This window comes from Taeniopygia guttata, chromosome 4 (assembly GCF_048771995.1).
Source record: "Taeniopygia guttata chromosome 4, bTaeGut7.mat, whole genome shotgun sequence".
Taxonomy (NCBI): domain Eukaryota; kingdom Metazoa; phylum Chordata; class Aves; order Passeriformes; family Estrildidae; genus Taeniopygia; species Taeniopygia guttata.
In genome coordinates this window covers 38,713,988-38,731,386 of record NC_133028.1, presented here as the reverse complement: position 1 = coordinate 38,731,386, position 17,399 = coordinate 38,713,988, and the positions used below count along the sequence as shown (strand labels likewise).

The window sequence follows — 17,399 nt, the reverse complement described above, 5'->3', positions numbered from 1 at the left end:
TTTTTCTACTGGTTACGTCTCTGGCTGTTTCTTCCAAAGCCCTTCTCTTTCTCTTACCTTTCTCACAGTATCTCATGTTTTTTTTTTTTCTGTTTCAGTTCACTCTTGAGAAAATGAGCAAGCACATACCTATGCTGCACAAATAGCTAAGAAGTTTTAAATAAAATATCTCTTTTATTTCCACAGCACATGAATGATCAGATTCACTGAAGAAGCTGCTCCTCGGGTCCTCCAGCAGCTTTAAGTTAGCAAATGATGCTAATTTGCAACAGCCAGGACAGGTGACCCCAGCTGGCCAAAGGGACATTCCCACACTCTGTGACATTATGCTTAGTATATAAAGCAGGGGGAAGAAGGGGAAGGGGAGGGTATTTTTAGTGATGGCACCTGTCTCCCCACATCACCATTACCTGTGATGGGGCTCTGCTCTCCTAGAGATGGCTGAACACCTGCCTGCCCATGGGAAGCAGTGAATTAATTCCTTGTTTTGCTTTGCTTGTGTGTGTTGCTTTTGCTTTTTCTGTTAAACCGTCTTTATTTCAGCAAGTTTTCCACCTTCTACCCTTCTGGCTCTCTTTCCAATCTCACTGGTGGTAGAGTGAGCAAGCAACTGTTTGACTGCTGGTTGGGTTAAAGCATGACAGACTGAAATTTAACCATTTAATGATGTATAGATAAAATATGTATTTATATAAATGAATGTACTACACATATGCCCAGCAATACAAAATACATCACTTTTGCTTGAAGAAATTGCAGGCTATTATATAAAAAACCTCTCATCAACTGTAGCATGATTTCAGGAAACAGACCCCTTTTTTAACTGCAGATAAATTTATTTCTATCAGTTAAGCAGAGCGTGAAAGATTCAGCAGGTTTATTGAGATAAGGGGAGAGGAAGAATTTAACTCTCTTTATATGAAAATCTGCAAGTTTTGAATTCACATCTAACTTCAGGAGACTGCAATAAAGTCCTGAACAGATATATAAATATCTGTTGCAAAGAACACGGAAGCATAAATACAGTCAATCAAAGATTTTTCAATGTATACACAGGTGTAAGTTTTCCTCTGATTGGAATAGGTAATCCTTAATTTATTTAATATAATATGGGGCAACCAATCCATCATACAGACAAAGAAGTTGAGTATGTGGAACTACCTTTTCACTACTAGAAATAATAAATAGAGATTTATAAGAGTTGATTTATAATAGTTGCTAATGAAATATTTGTTGCAAAGGTGATCCAGCAAAAGATACATTGGATGTGACAATGTTCACATTCTCCTAATTTAAGAGTGGTTCTATTTTATGTGTTCTATTCTTATGTATTGACATAGAGTTTCATAAGCGTCATTCCTTTTCCTGCAATGGAAACATTCCTGCTTAGATCACTATACAAAAGATCAGAAATAGTGGTGTCAGAATATTTTATTTTTTTAAATAATAGAATAATCAGAATATTAAAAAAATATAGTTTAGAGATCCCTTTTAATTAACGTGTAGCTAATGCAATCTAAGGTGGCTGATGCTTTAGTTTATACAAATGATGTTAGTGAGAAAAAAATCTCACAAACTGATCACAAAGGTCCTTCAAAAGGATCTTTTTTCATATAAGTTGAACCTATATAGGTTTGATATTTGCTGACACAGTGCTATCATTCTCATAATTATTGCTTATATCGGTATAGACTTGAATTTCAAAGTTCTTGCTGATACATTTTCTGAGCTGGGTTTCTTTCTTACACTTGTTAGTCTTGTTTACAATCATCTTAATATTTCACTAGACCTTAAAATTCAACACGATTTACAAGGTGCAAACTTCAGTCTTGACTGCCCTAAAGGCATTGGTACAGTTTCTGTGCCTTCAGTCTGCTCTCACATGCCAGCATCCTGGGGGCAGGTACAGCAGAAACACGTGTGGTGTCGAGCTGTACCTCTCCTGCCACCTTCACCAGCCTCTGGTCTGACGTGGGCTGTACCTGCTGAGAGCAAGGCAGCGGCTGAAAAGCACCGGGAAATCACTTTACATTAGATCCTTCCAGCTTCGGGTGATTAACGGGGTCCATTTCATAGAACTGACATGCTTCTGAAGAAAACCCAATGGAATATATACACAAATCACTGGCAATCAGTAAGTGCCAGCTTCTCTTTACTTACTACAAGTCATTGTCTGTTTTTTTTCTTTTTTTTTCAATCCCTCCCCCCCCACCCCCACCCCCTCCCCACCACCCCCCTAAACTCCATAGAAATGTATTGGACTCCTTGGTTTTAAGATTTCTGGAAGAATGTTTTTTAGAGCTAAATCATATGGGCAACTGAACACTTTAAATTTCCACTGACTTCAGAATTCCTGGACTATTGACTGGAATTTGATTAGCAATTTGGTGGTAATATTCGGGCTTTCTCTCAGACATTTTAAACTTTCCATTACACAGAAGGCAGAGGGAGTTATAGTCTAGCAATTTTCTATTAAGAAAAATCTATGCTTTCCAACAAATCATTATAGATAATTTGTTTTAATAAATGGGGTTTCATTACTCTTTCAGAGTCTAGGTATGTTTCTGTTATTACGTGCTTTGCACACAAAAGCATATAAAATAAATATAGCAAATAGACATATTTGCACATACAGTTAAGTGCAGCTTTGCTTTAATAACTGCTCTAAGTGTTCCCTAGAGCAACAGCACATTCTGAATCCTCGGTCAAAAGGGTTTGAGCTTACATTCTTGTATGAGGCAGCAGCATTGTTTCCCTCTTAACCACCGAAGTTACTTAACCAGTTTGACCAGGATCTAGTATCCTCCTGAGTAAGGACTTAACCACTCCATTGAGAGCAGTCCCTTTCCACAGCCAGTCAGATGAGTAAGAGTTTGCACTTTTTCCCAGGAGAAGCAGTAGCGGTTCATGGAGCTGCCCTTCACAAACCTTGAAGTAGCTTTCATCTTGCTGGCTTTTGTCATTTTCACCCTGTTTACCCTGGCTTCTATCTACAGTGACTCCCATGACAACAAAGAAGGTAATGATCTAAAATAAATGTAGTACTTTACAGGTTTTACTAATACTCGAATTACATGTTTTGTGATTTATCTTGCCGATAGACTTACAGTACCTGACACCAGCTTTAGGAATACCATTCGAAGGGGCGGAAAGTAGTTGGTTAAGGCATCAGTAAAAGTCACTAGCGCAGAAGTTGCGCAAGGTGTGAGAACGGGACCTTTGGGAGCCGTGTCTGCCCGCTCGGCCGGAGCTGTGCGGCACAGCCGAGATCGGCGCTGTGAGCAACCTCTGCTCTCGGTAGGGGAGGATTTTCTTCTGGCAGCAGTTCTGCTTCATGGTCTGAGGAGTTATAAAGTGCTTAGGCTGGCAAAATTGAGGATGTTCTTGTAATCAAGGTAAATGTTTGCTTTCATAAGGCTGAAGCCAAGAATTTGCTGCGTTTTAAGAGAGTGAAAATGCCATTAAAAACACGGGGCGGGGGAGGGGGTGTGTTTCTCCCATTCAAAAGATTTTGAAATCTGGATAAAACCCCAACCACATCCCCTGCTAGTTCTGCAAAGGAGATTTAGCATAACCTTACACCATCGACAGAGAATTCCCGTGTTAGGGCGTTGTGCTGTCGCAGCCACCTTCATGCCATCTAATCTCCCGCTGGCAGGAATATCAACGAGGCTGCTGGAGTGGAGTGGGAGCAGGGAGCTTTGGCCAAAGGAGTTTCTTTTTCCCAGCCTCCCACTGGATCACCCTACCCCTGCTAAGCTTCCTCAAACTGGAGAATGGAGGAAGGAAAGGAGGTAGGGAGAAAGAGACTGCAATAAAATCCTGAACATGCAGCAATACACCTGTTGGTTTCTGACAAATCTGACAGAAACTAATCCTATGTTACCTTGATTTCTGTCTAAAATAAGAGATTTATTTTATGGACATTTTTTGAGCTACCCTAATGGAATCCTCTTAATGCATGTCTCATATTGTAAAACTCTGGCCTGCCTAGTAATTTGTGAAACAATAGCTAACAGTATGAAAGGTAATGAAGTGTCTCAGCACTCGCTGCTTGCATGTCAATTAGGTTTCTTTCTTGCTCTTCTGCTCCCTCAGATCTTACATCATTTCTACACAGAAGTAGAAATGTGCCTGTAAACAATGCACATTTCTGTGGATGAAGTGTGGTTGCCATGAGAACTGATCTCATTCAGACAGCATGGACACAAGGGGTTTTTCCTGGGAGAAGTCTGTTGTACTGGCATGGCAAGAGCAGCCACTCGCCCTGAGGATGATGAGGGAAGCATATGCTGCAAGGCATGCAGTCCTCCTGGCAACCAACAAACTCTGCATAGGCAGGAATTTGGAAATGAGACCCTGTTTCACCAGTCTGTGACTGAGATATGTCTTATTAGATCAAATAAAGAAGTTAATATAATCATATTGATTCTATTAAACTTACGCCTGCCATTGTTCAAAGACAAGGTTAGGTCCCCTTGCCCTCAGCTTCCACAATAACTCACAACAGAGTTGTAGAGTGACTACTTCTGACAGCATCTTCGTAGTGTCAAAACTTCATGCAAACTTCTCACTTGACCTTTTTATATCACCATAACCACATTTTTCAAAGAGAAAGCTGAATCTTCTGCTGAGCACTGTGTGAGAGCAGAATCTTGATTTAAAAGCTCATAGATTCCAAATATCTCAAAAACCTTGGTGTGCCCTCAGCAGGCCTAGTTCTCACTTTCCTAATTAGAACTATATTCAAAGAACTTTGTATGCAATGATTTTGAACAGAACTGTTGTGAGAACAAATCATGCTTACTATTCTAGTTAAATAACCCCTGAATTCAGGTAACATCCTTCTGCTATAGCAGAGCTTTTTAACTATGTTTATGCCTTTCTCCTACAAAGTTTTTTTTTTTTAAATCTGCATTTAGAGGAAAGACCAGCAAGCGAGGAATCTATAAAAAGCCTGCTGCTTAAGTTACAGTGGCAACAGGAGAATGAAAACCATACAGCCTCTTTGCACTAACTTTGACAGATGTCTGGTTAGAAAAGCTAAGTGAAACGTGTTTCAACAGGGTGGTGTCCTTCATCAGTCTTGTAGCACACTCATACAGCATTGGGCAGCACATTCTACTCACAGCTGGAAGGAGTACCCCTTGATCTCCTTCTTGCATGTTATCTGAACAGAAAAGGAGGACTATGGGAGGATTCTAATTTGTATTCCAGTCACGTCAATTCAGTTATTTAAGAGGAGAGAACTGTACTTTTTTTGTGGGAATATGACTGCGCTTGTTTTATTTTCTCCTTTGGCCAGGAAGTTTGCACATCATTTGCTTTTCCCACAGCACAGAACACAGTGTGTATTTTTCAGATATTTATTTAGGTTAAGGAAATGAGAAATTGAAATATTATACTGCATTTCTCAAGCTTCTAAGGCAAGCTTTAAGGGAAATTGTTCTAAAAAAACCAATCTCACCATATATTACAGTATTTTATCATGATAATGTATAGCAGAGGATCCAGTGGAAATCAGCTGCTCCTGTTCCAGCTCAAAAGCCAGCGCTCAGATTTGCTAGTTCAGTGGAGGAAAGGGACTGGGAGAGAGGAGTGTGCATGGCCAAGTGTGGCAACTAGACACATCAATTAGAGTAATTAGGAAGTGAGGAGTAGTATGCTTGCCTCCTATTAAAAGATAAGTGTTTTCCTCCCTCAGAAAAATGAGGGTATGTTCTGTAAGATTATTCTACCTTTGAGCAAATACAATAATTCAAGCAAATGTAGAGAATGCCATCCTTCAGAAGTCTGTATCTACCTGAAGAAGAGAAGCAGAATATTTGGAACAATGTTCTTTGTTCAGGGAAGAAAAATAAGAAATCTGAGAGCATTTATTCATTAACTGAGGTGGAAGTAAGAGAAAGTCCTGATAACATGACAACCGAGATGCTTGAGGAAAGGCCATCAAACAAGTAGAAGAAGACTGCTGAAAAATGCAGAAATGTTTCACTAGATTTGTCATAAGGAAACTTAACTCAGAAAACTGAATTTAAAATAAGGCATGCATCATTATGCATAATAGTAGCTATTGGAAGTAGTATAGAAGCTTACAGAAAGCCTAAATGTAAAATCAAGAATATACTCATTGCCTGTGTTCTAAAGCCTTTTTTGCTGGCATTACACATTGTTCTTTACATTTAGATGCCAACAGGCTGGCATCTGGCACAATCTGCAGGACAGGGATTAGAGTAAAATTTGGAAATCTGTGGTGGTGTGATGTTCTGATGGAGGCTGCGGCACATGTTTCCTGCTGCTCTTTTAGAAGAGGCTAAACCCACTGTCACAACTATGGAATATAATTTTCATGCCCCCAGTGCCACTCTTTTATATAAGGAATAACTGTGAGGAAGCAGTCTTCTGATTTTCTAGGATCCTTTCTTCTGGGTAGCAGGTAAGGCTTGACTTTAATTCTTTTCCCTATTTGACCAGTATCCCTGTCAGGCACGAAACAACAGCTCCTTGAGGCAAAGTGCAATATGCTTCACAGAGTTTTGTTCTAAGGGATATAAAAGATGACAGATTTATTGTAAAAAGGTAAAAGAGAGTGAGATTTTAAGAACTTGTGATGCATTTGCTGCCAGGAACAGACAGTCATTAGAGGAACAGTTCCAAGCAGAGTCTATGCAATAAATCTCCCACTGGAGGGAGATGTCTAGTCACCGTGAGCCACTAGCTCTGCTACTTGGAGAAGAATTATCTTGCAAAGACCAGAAACAACACATGAATCCCTGGAAGCTTTGCTTTCAGCAGTGTCTGCTAGAATTGAAATCTCAAGTCTGAAGATTAAAATGCCTATTTTGCCATACATATCTCCATTGCATGACAAGCTATTCCAAACACAGGTGCATGCAAAGGAGTTCTATTTACTTAGCAGATTTTTGCCTCAGGGAAATTTGATTTCATATACACTAATTGAATTTCAGTGGAAGAAATTTGCTGTTTTGCTCCACTTACACAGCATAATCCAAATGGTAAGACAGCAAGGAAGATACCCAGAAAATGTATTTCTCCTTATCTATATTATTTTTACAGGGAAAAAAAAAAAAAACCCACAAACAAAACCACCAAACCCAACTATACATATAGTAGAAATAAAGGAAGGATTGCCTATGCTAAATCATTATTTTTAAAATTTACTTATGTTTAAGTTACTTAAATTTTTCCATGTTTAGGAATAGTGACTCTAAAAACTGAGGTGCCTGAGCTGACTTTGAAGACTTCACTTGTAATGATTTGAGTACTGACATACTAAGCAATGATAAGTACAAACAGTAAATGCACTCAAGAACTTGCATCCTCCGATGTTTAAGATACTTCTAATATTTTTAGTATGTTGTCTATTAGGAAATTTAAATATTTCCATGATTTCTCTAAAGATAATTTCCTTTGTTTACAAACTGCTGGAGAGCCTTGTGGGTCCAAGGAGTCATACAGAATGCTGCAAGCACACCAGTCTGCAGACAAAGCCCCTTGTATTTCTTTTTCTTGTAAAAATAAAATCTCAAGCAAACTTGGTGATCACACATTTACAAAGAACAGGTTATGTCTAGAAAAATGACATCAGCTAAAACCTTCAAAATCACACCAAAGGGAGCAATAGATGTCACCCTAATAGTGTCAGTCACTATTTCACAGAATGGAATGGGTATGGGCCAAATCCTGAGAACTGCAAGAAAGAAAGAGAGTAACATTGTTTCCTACTAGTCAATAAATCTGATTACAGTGGGGAACAAAATATCATAAAAAAGGAAATACTATACAAAAGGAAATATCTAATCATGTTACACAATTTTTTGTAACTGATTACCAGGAATTCCTGAATAATTTTGAATAAAAACTGCATGACGTGATAAAGTTTTCTACACATTTTCATCCCAACTGAATAAATCTTCACCTGTACATTACCTACCAAGTACAATTTCAGGAATAATGAGCCTTGGCCATGCACCTGTTCTTAGTAGGGAAAATTAAAGCACGTGACAACAGGGTTAGATCTGCAGGAGGAAACCTGGAGACTTAATGTTTAACCATCTCTTAGTCACAAAGGGACACTTTTCACCATCCTTGAGACAACCTTTAGTGACCTGCATTGATTTGAAAATTTAGTACCAGTTTCATTCCATGAAAAGGGGAAATAGCACAATTCACATGCTTGATACATTCTGCTCTAGAGGTCAGTATTTTCAAATTCTAAACCACCAAAATAGTCAGGTTTAGGCTGTTTAGCTTGGGGCTTTTTGTTCACCCCGTTGACATAATTAATAACATTAAAGACTGTGAAATTACCCAGTCACTTAATGATTTTTTTCTCCACTGCCTAACTGTTCTCAGGTTACTTTCAAGCTTATTAAAGATTATGTCACTGCTTAGAATAATGTAATTAGTATTTTTGAGGTGGAAAAGGAAAGTGCTGCTACAATCAGCACTTTCCTTTAACACCTGTGATTCTTCTGTTATTAGTGTTTGATCTTGCCCTGTGTGAAAACTCTTTCAAATATTTTGAGTATCTGTCTAATAAGAGGTCAAAAGTTTACTTGTATTATAAATTATTCAGAAGTATTCTACCTACTTAAGTAAGATTACAGTAAAATTTCAGTTCATTTGATGAAAGAGAATTTGGAATTTATATTCCTGGGTTTAAAATCAACCATAAATGTGAGCTCCTTACCATCGTGTTTGATACTGTAGTAAAAAAAAGAAAGGTATTTTTCAGTAACTGCTTTAAATTCTGCTGCTTTTTACACTGCATTATGGACTTTAGATGTACTTCTTTGGTGTCACAGCAGATATTTTAATCATGGTTTTAAAATTGAATGAAATCACAACACTTAAGACCCCTCAGTATGTGCCATATGTTCCTTTTACTGCTTGCAGTACTTAGAAATGAGGTTTACAGTGGGAAAGACTCACTGGGCTTCAGAATCAGAATCCCTTCAGAACAATGTTTATGTCTGACCACAATCACAACACATGTCACCTAAGAATATTTAAAGCACCAAGCCAGTGGCAATGACATCCTTAGACATATGGCAAGATGGAGGTACATTCCTTTCCCTCATTTCTTGCTTTATAATTTAAAGATTCCTTATGAATTTCCTTTTGAAGTAGTTTTTGAAAAGCCTGGGATGCATTTTACAATTTCTCAAGTTGATAAATAGCTTGTGTTGATCTGAATATCCCTTTCACACATCAGTAATAAAACTGTATGTGATTTATGCTCAAAAAACCAACTTTTAGCCCTAAAGCCAAAATAGCAAATATGTACTTCAGACCAGTGTTACACCTAATAGAAGATCAATGCAAGAGGAAGACATTCTAAAAATGTAAGTAACCCAAATACTCAACTCTTTGAAGACACTGAAAGTGGGAGATGATGTTATAATTCTGTTCCAAATTTGATTATTTAAAGGGAAGTATTTGAAAATGGTAGGGAATTAAATCCTGTGGGGAGATTTTTATATTTCATATTCTTCTCTGTATTATATATATTTGCACATACAAAAATTTCTCTTAAGAGTCACGGAGGTTTGGGGGAAAGAATATAGCTTATAGCAGAATTTTCAAATATACTACTAAAACCAGACTATCACTGTGTAATGAAAATATAGGCCCTTTTACTCTGAAGAAAAAATCTGTATAGGGCCACCCATAGTGTAGAGATTTAGTGGCAGCAGCACCTTGGCTGGATGGAACTACAGGAAATGCTGAAGCACAGCATCTGTATGAGAATATAGGCATGGTCCTAGAGATGAAAACTTGCAGGTAATTGCTGAATAATTAAATAAAATAATGTATTTAATCTGAAATATTTATAGCAACTCTTTTTTCTGAAGGTATTTTGTAGACCATTTTAGTTGCTAGGAGTGTGAAAGTACTTAACGGTCTACAGGTCAGAAGAGGAAGAGGAGGATGAAAGTGAAAATTCTATAATGTGACCGGCAAGAAGAACACGCTGTAGCAGCAAGTGCTTTTCCTCCCTGCCTCCCATTCACTCAGTGTAAGGATCAGGGAGATGCTTTTATTCATAAACATCATCTGCCACTGCGCCATCAAGTGCAGATTGAATTCATTATTTCAACTCAAAAAAGCCATGATGAGTGGACCATGAGATGCCATGTGCTGATCAGAATGACACCAAAGGTGTTCAAAGACAGTGGTATCAACATAAAACACCAAATCAACTGGTCTAGGTCCTTATGAGCAAGATAGTTTTATTCTCTTGGTGTTTTTGTTGTTTTGTTTTTCTTCTTTTCTTGGAGAAAACCTTTTGAGAAACCTAATAGGCCTACAGCAAACCTTCCCACATACAAAAATATTGCCAGGGTGCTTTCCTGACACTCCTTTGCCTCCCAGCATATAAGGTTTAAAGTTCAATAACTCCCTTCAGTGGCAAAACTCAGGGAAAATAAGTCACCTTTGAAAAGCCCTACCAGGGAGGGTAAAAAAGAAAGAAAAAAGCAGTTCTGTGTTTTCAAACTAATAATGTGGGAGTTAGAGTGAGCACTAAGACTTTCCCAGGAATCCCTAAGGAACTGGCATATATTATTTTAGGACTAAATTCAGTCCATATTGCTGTCATAGAATTACTTTTGAAATGTTGGGTAACACTCATGGATTGGATGACATTCTTACTAAACTCAGAAGTATACAACAGTTTTTCTTACCCTGGGAGGTAAACGTTGCTTTTATATATTTATATATATATATATATAAACAAAGTAAGTGCCAGCAAGGTTAAGTAGTCCTTCCCAGATTAAAAAAATAGCTGTTTGGGTTCAAAGAAGGCAATAAATAAGATTACTCCACCAGCTCCTGTTCTCTGGCTACTAATTCTATTTTCCCCTTAAAAATATCATACTCTTGCACCCCATCTATGTGAGTGGTGTCTAGAAAAGACTTTCTGAGGACTATGTTTTACAAGTAGTTCTCTGCTTGTGGGAGAATTCATATCTAAAAGAATATAGAAACAAAGGGCTCACCAATCTCGGGGAGTTCTGCTGGCATTGTGCCCTAGAACATTCTTCAACTATGGCAAAGCCACATGAGTGAGCATGCACTCAGACTCATCTTGTAGCTAGAAACATTTGAAATGTGAGTGAAATTTGAAATTAGTTCATGCTTCTGCTTGTCTCCCATGTGCTATTCTCTGTTTCTCTGAGCTCTGCCTCTGTCCCCACTGACCCCACGCAGCTCTCTCAAGCCAGTGCTCAACTGCAGCTGTGAAGCAGAGAGGCAACTGTAAAAATATGGATGAGTGACCTTAGGCAGGTTTATGCCAGACCTGGCTGGAATCTTGATAACATACCTCAAAATAAAATTAGTTTTCTTTAGTTTACTGTATTCTTCACTATACAGCCTTGAATTCGATAGACAATTTGTTTGTGTCTGCTGGAGTGTGAAGAAAAGGTGGGGGCAGATTTTTGCAAAAAAGTGATTAATCTGTCCTCAGACTGGTTTATAACAAAGATAAACTTTGTTGCATTGCTTAACAATCAAATTTCCCTCCCTCTAGATTATTTCACTACTAAGATTGATACTTAAGGTTAAGTAGAAAAAATTACTTATAAACATGTTTTTAAAATATGAAAATACTTTAAAGTATAAAGCAATATATTTCTTCATTATGGTTGAATTTCATGCAACTTTGACTGAAATACAGGGAGGAATCTACTAACCTCTAAGTTAAAGATTTCTGTACTCTCTGCCCCATGTAAAAGGATGCTCCTGACTTCCAGAACCTCAAGAAAACTTTTCAACCTGGGGGAAGCTGACAGAGTTCTTTAAAAACCCAAACCAACTACAACACTAAAAGATTTGCTATTGTGATTTCAGTGGAAGATAACCTAAGGATCAAGAGGTGAAGGAGAAAGAGAAAATACTAGCCCTCAGTGAGGCAGAATTAAAAGTAAAAAGGTATAACCAGGCAAACTTAAGGTGAAAGCATTGCTGTCTTTCAGTGACTTCTTCATATCAAAAATATTTATAAAAAATGGAAACATTGTGAGACAATTAATAGCAAAGGCATTTGAAGTTGGTAGTGATTAGGTAATCCCAAGCACTCCCTTTCTACATGAGCAGGTAGGATGGCTCACCTGGAGCTGGTTTTGCTCACATAAATCAGCAGTGTTTGATTCAGGCCATAGCCTAAAAGAGACAAATGAGACTTTTGAGCCCATCCAGAGAGAACAATTCTAAAAAGGTGTGCTACCAAGGCCAGAGCAAAGACCTCCATCTAGTGCAGTTCAACTACAGGAGGACATAATTAGAGAACAGGTTAGACAAATACTTTAAGTATTGAATAACTGTTCTTTGGAAGGCTGCAAAAACAAAATGTGCATTTTAAAGGTAAGCACACAGATGCCTAAGGACTTCAGGACCAATCAGTCATGGAGGAAGTACAGAGGAGTAGATGGAGAGGAGAGAATAACACCAAAAAAAAAAAAAAAAAAAAAAAAATTCAAACTAGACATCACAATATCTAAAGGCACCAGCAATCTTCTCAGGAAATATAATATTTTTCCTTGCTGCAAATCTATGCAACAGGTCAAATATATATGTTAGCCTTGTTTTCTTTGATGGCAGATTGTATAGATCAGATATCAAAGTATGTTAAGCTTATGCAATGACTGCAATTTTAAAACCACTAGAGGTGGTCCAAAAGAAAAGAGCTGGAAATGGAGTAACTCCCTAATGATAAATTTCAGGATTTGAATGCTATCAAAGCAGAAACTGTAGTCTTTTTTATTCAGCTAGTAAAGGTCAAACATCTGAAAACATAGATTGAGATGCATATGAAACAGTAAAGTGAAGCAGAGTAGTAGAGCTTCCCATAGGAAAAGTGGAAACCAAAGAAATAAGTTAACACTGGAGATTGAAGAAGTGAGAACTCTGCATAAAAATGGTTTATGTGTACATTTAAGCACTTCCCATTTCCTTCTGTTACTAAAGAAAACCCAAAAGGCCCACAACAGGCTGAAGTTTAAATATTGCAGTGTGAAAAGAGTCAGCAAGGTCCTTGCCTATAGATAAAATGCAGGAGGAAAAAAGAGTCAATTTTTAGGCAATAAAAGTACAAAAGTATGGTGAGACTAAAGACCAGAGATGCTGTTGGAACAGCCACAGCTTTCATCTCTGTTTAATGCCCTCTGGCACATGGACACTTTGGAGAAAACTGCAGACTTAAAAATTAATGAGCTTAGCATGCCATGGCTGAACCAGGATTAGTTTGATGCCAACATGTAATAAATAGTGAAAAAGTGGAGGCTATAAAATAATTAAATAAGTATAGAGAGCTCAGAATGAAGTAGTGACTTTATACTGTAGAGTGGAACCAGACTGTTTTAGAAAACAGGAAGGTTGTTTTAATAAAAGTAACAAGACACACTGAAACAGCGGTAAGAGAGGCTGCTTTTATTTTGTTAGGCATATTATACTTTTTTAGGATTGTAACTAAAAGCATTAAAAATCTGTTCAGGTAATACACCTCAAAGAAGTGATTAATACTGTGGTAACACTGATAAATTACATAGACAGCAAGTGCATTTATCAATAACTAAAGTGAACTTTTAACAAGTTAGAAGTGGGAACTTAGATACTCAGTTTACCGATGATATTTCTTCCTATTTTAAAATACAGGAAATACTTTATAAGAAATATAAATGCTGAAAGGATTTTGAAAAATCAGTATCAGACAATTCTGATAGACATACTCTAGGATGGTGGCATTCTGAGGGAAAAAAATCATTAACAAAAATCAAATATACTCAAAAAAAGCAAAAATAAATACATTTACAGATATTTAATACTGGCAAGTTCTAGAAAGTTATTGGTGTGCTATTAATTGTGAAGTGGATTTGTAAGAATTGTTTTCAAAACTTTAGCTACATGTATAAACTATTTGATACATTTAAAAGTAATATATGAACTGTTTCACATGCTTAGAGTTTATTACTTTTTTTTGGCACAGTATATCAGGGATATAAAATTAAAGATGGCTTGAATACTTATGACAATATTAACAGCCAAGAAAGTACAACCTTATGAAATGTTAGACTTTGACTTTATAAACTCAGAAAAAGTGTTCAGATTTACAGATCGTCTTTCTTGATTTCAGAAAACTTCCTTCTACCAATCATGCTAATGAAATTATTCCTTAAAGCTGCATCATTTTTTATTTACTTACTTTAAAAAAAAAATTCTTAAACCATGCTGAAAAGCAAATTGTAATCTCCCATCTCTGTTACCATGACATGAGATTTTGGTTATGCTTTGGAATTAGACTTGCCAAAAAATTTCCATGTTCTGAAATTTTTTTACTGTTTTAGTGTGGAACACAGATAGTTCTATGTACATATGAAATATATTCACTGCTAAAGAAATGCTATTTGACATTGGTCTGAAAGCATTAATTACTTTAGTTAATTTCATTAACTCAATTAACTGATTTTCCTTCTTCTTGCAAAGAATCATGACACAACTTTCAGTCACAAATAGCCTAAAATAAAGGGAGGAACATTCTTTACTTATTTCACATCTTTTCCTCTCCCTTAGAGTTAATGTTCTGCTTTTGGCTCAGAGCTAATTCTAATAAAAAAAACAAGAACTTGGGAAACACACAGATGGCCCCATACTATAAATTATGTGGTTGTCTTACGTGGGCGGTATGTAAAACATTGCTTCTTCACTCCCTTATAGCAAGCCTGAAATCAGAAGGCATGTGGTGCTTGATAAGGCTTTTTATATTTTCCATTTTTATAGTGTGTAATAATTTTGTGACCTTCAAAAATAAGTCTTGTCAATTAGGAAAACCTTTCTGTAACATAATCCCTCAACATCTAGAATGCTTTTCATTAATGATGGCTTTATTCCCTCCAGAGGAAAGCTACACACAGAAAGAACACAAGAAAAGGAGAAAATCCAACAAGAAAAAGAAGCATTCGAATATGACTGAAGTGGTTTAGAATATTACCCAAGTCAACCGCTGGAAACACTTCTGAAAGAGGTATCTCTGGAAGCTGGTCACCTGAAGACAGTGAGAAAACGGATGTGAGAAAGGAAGGACCTGGTCATCCATCAGATGGAATCCAGACGTGACAATTAGAGTTAATGAACCACGACCCATGAAGCTACTTCAGCACCTTTTTACAACCCCACTTCATGGCCTTCATAAAAGTACCAGGGCTTATTTTACAGACCACATCTGCTCTAAATTCCCAAAGGAGAAACTTGCACTCAAAAGTTATTTTTTCTTTCTTTGCCACTTTTCAGTAATTTATGAAGACTATTTAATAGCAATGTATTTACTTTTCAACCTGTTCAGTCAACAGAATATCAGACTTGGAAGATAAGGTTTTTTACAATAAAACAATATTATTATAATAATTATGTAGTTTACATTGGCATTAATAAGATTAATAAGCTGCTGAGACTGACTGAAAAGTACCAGGTAATGTGGGTGGTTTTTATTTCTCCAGTACCACGGCATCTATATCCAATTATTGCCTTCAATTTTAAATGTGTAGAAATAGAATGCTTTACAAAAATCAGGTTGATTTGCTGTTTTTGCAGAGTGCCTCAGTCAGCCTTGGTACTGTAGACTTCAGTTTCTTTACAGAGCAGGTATAACTAATGAAGCAATACAAGCACTACCTCTTTCCTCCTGCAGTCCAGAAGATCTGCTGAACTTCTAAGGCTGAAGTTAAAATTGATCCTTCTTGCCTTACGGACAAAGCACTTCTGCAGTTTTTAAATCCTACTCATTCCCTTAGGTCCTCAACCAGTGCTATACCCACGCTGCTTCTTCTATCCACATGCAAAAAGAAGCAAAGGGAAGGACAAAGTAGCTTATAGGTTAATTGTTATAAAACTCCCTTTTGCATACTAGGAGACAATTGGAAGAGCTCTGGGCTGGGCTATGAGGCTATTTTCCTGACTACAGTGACATGAATAAAGATATCACTAAATTAACTTTGTTGTATCATAAAGCTTCAGATGGCAATAGCTGAGCAGCCTAATTATGATGCTTTCACATTGTGAGTGATCTTCAGGAAAGTAAAGAGAATATGTTCTACTGATATTTACCACTAATTTAAAAAATAATTAATCTGCATAATAATCAATGACCAAGTAAATTCTAGAGCCATTTGCTGGAAGAATACATGCATTGTCTTAAGAAATTATTGGTCAGCCATGGTCTGATGTGTATACAGTGCTAGCACAAAAATTATTTTCTCAAAACAAACCAATTCGCTATCAAAACTGATCTCTATGTTACAATTGCTTTCTGGTAGTAGCAGACAATCCCATGAATCCTTGTCCAGCATAGCCCTTGTCAAAGCCTCCCATAGTAAAATATATTATTCCCTTGTTTTTATATTAAGCAAAGATATCTCAGCAGCTGGTGCCTCTTTAAATCTGAACTGTAAGAAAACCACCATTCAGAAGTAAGACTGCAGTTTGCACTTGCACATGGAAATGTATGTGGTATTTGCAGGACCTCACTGGGAGTCATTGCCTTTCAAGGGAAGTAGCTCATAGAGCTTTGCATTATAATACTTTTTCCATAGCCTAAATAGCAGTTGAAATAATAAACTGCTTTGTTATAGCCACGTTTTCTCAATTAAAAAAAAAAGAAAAAAAAAATACCCACAAAACAAAGTGCTTCATACTGTGTTAAATATCTTGGTAACAAAAATCCCTGAAACTGTCTCTGCTAATCTAGACGCTATTGTTGAGACAAGTTCAAGTTTGTCTTCATTATTTCATCTGTTTGGTTTTTGTTTTAACTTTCCTAGAGCTCATTAAATGTTACTGGTATTGAAAACATGGTTGAACTAGAGAAAAAATAAAATATGAAGTTTAAAAAGTAGCAAAATTTTTAAATTATTGAAATAGTGTTTGCTGCAAATACCGTCTGCCTTGTGTAAACACCAAATTATTTTTGCAAATATGTAAACAGAGAACATAAACAACATCATGAATAAACCACCCATAGACCAGGCAAATTATGTTTTAAAGGCCCATTATTTTAATAATTTCCTTCAACCCAAAACTACTTCAGTAAGTATGGAAATAAAACATAGCAGAAGAAATAATTGTTTTTATCTTCATTAAGGCATCATACAAATATACTTAAGGGGAGATATCTACGTAAACAAAACTTTCTAAGAGAAAGTCCTCTAATAGGCATTTTCATGAGGGTGAATGAACTTAACACATACATATTCTAATTATTTTTATTTAAGAGCAACAGTGAAGTCTATTTCTTTGTAAATACCTAATTTCTTTGGGGTTTAATTAATTTTTTAAATCACTGTTTTGATGATATTTAATCTACAAATTGGTTATTTTGATTA

General features: G+C 36.7%; 1 long non-coding RNA gene across 1 annotated transcript; it reads left to right on the top strand.

Annotated features, from left to right (window-relative positions):
* Window positions 1–2,890: 2,890 nt before the first annotated feature.
* On the top strand, window positions 2,891–17,138 carry LOC140683956 (uncharacterized). Its single transcript, XR_012055646.1, has 2 exons — window positions 2,891–3,019; window positions 14,920–17,138. It is a non-coding gene; the product is annotated as an uncharacterized lncRNA (long non-coding RNA).
* The last annotated feature ends 261 nt before the right edge of the window (window positions 17,139–17,399 follow it).